Source organism: Poecilia reticulata, linkage group LG7 (genome assembly GCF_000633615.1).
Source record: "Poecilia reticulata strain Guanapo linkage group LG7, Guppy_female_1.0+MT, whole genome shotgun sequence".
Classification (NCBI taxonomy): Eukaryota; Metazoa; Chordata; class Actinopteri; order Cyprinodontiformes; family Poeciliidae; genus Poecilia; species Poecilia reticulata.
Window position 1 is genome coordinate 21,121,088 of NC_024337.1, and position 1,215 is coordinate 21,122,302.

Sequence of the window (1,215 nt, forward strand, 5' to 3'; positions counted from 1 at the left end):
ACGTGTGTGTCCGGCGAGCACACCTTTCCTCACCATCCCTGCGGCCTCTGATTGGCTCCACTGCAAAGAGGCTGAGGTGTTGCAGCAAATAGCACAGGCTTGTGGGCTGGTCCATTCTGGAGCTCGAGGGAGGTTAATGAGTGAAGCCACTGGGCTGTCAGCCAAACATGAGCAGCAATGCTAAGGCTCCCACAATGAGCCTGACTGTATTACCACTGAGCTCTGTCTAATTATACACTCCCGGCAAGGCAGGGAGAGACAGAGAGCATATTAGGCAGGGGGAGAGGAAAAGTTACCAAGTATCCTGGTCTGGCACAGGGGACTTACCAAGGGAAATGATTGTAGACTAAAGTTTTAAGAGTGAAATAAAAGATTTGTGGCACTGAGAAAGAGGGAGAGAAGATCAGGCAGTCAGGAGAGAGAAACAGCCCGCTCAGACGGAGAAACAGAAAGAGAGAGAGACTGAGGGAGAGAGAGAGAGAGAAAAAGAGAGAGAGCAAAGAGGCGTTTAGAGAGTGAGAAGGAGCAGAGGTAGGAATAGGATGAAGAGAGAGAAGGCTGAGCAGTAGAGAGGAGGAAGAGACTCAGTGTCAAAACTGGATATTCCTGTGTGCCTGCTGCTGCCTGATCCAATGAGAACAACTCTCAGATACGAGCTACGTAAAGGCACCCAGCAAGGTATGTGACCACGGAGCTTCCTCCTCTCAGTGAGAGGGTGTGTGTGTGGTGTGTGTGTGTGTGGTGTGTGTGTGTGTGTCTCCATATTTGTATGTGAAGGAGAGTGCGAGAGAGCACAGGTGTGTTGATAACTTTGGACGACAGGATATAAAAAAAAAAAGTGCTGTGAGAAGATTGATTTAGGAGTTAGTCAAGAGGTGCATGGCTTTCTGAGGAAGGCAGGTCAGCCAGGTATGACAGAAGACACTCAGCAGTGAATAAGTGTGACATGCGTGTTTGCAAGACAAAAACAATGAATGAGTGTTTGAACTAGAGGGAGATTGTGACTGATTGGGAGAGAAAGAGTGTGTGAGGTTTATCTCTCAGCCTGACTGCAGATCAGGGCTTTCAGAATTAGAGCAGTGGGCTTAAATAGCCCTGGTCCAGAGATAGCCAGGGGCCCTCCAGGAGCCCGCTTAAATTGGGAAGGATGGAGATGAGACTGACTAGGGTGGGGCTTGTCCAGTGGGTGTGTGTTTGCGTGTGTGCGTGTGTGTG

The 1,215-nt window shown here is 49.5% G+C and overlaps 1 protein-coding gene across 1 annotated transcript in view; it reads left to right on the top strand.

Annotated features, from left to right (window-relative positions):
• Positions 1–502: 502 nt before the first annotated feature.
• The window catches only part of LOC103467593 (uncharacterized), a 19,144-nt gene continuing 18,431 nt past the window's right edge, over positions 503–1,215 (top strand). Inside the window, exon 1 of the mRNA XM_008414127.2 lies at positions 503–678. The gene's annotated coding sequence lies outside the window, so the exon portion shown is untranslated. The remainder of the gene's footprint in view (positions 679–1,215) is intronic.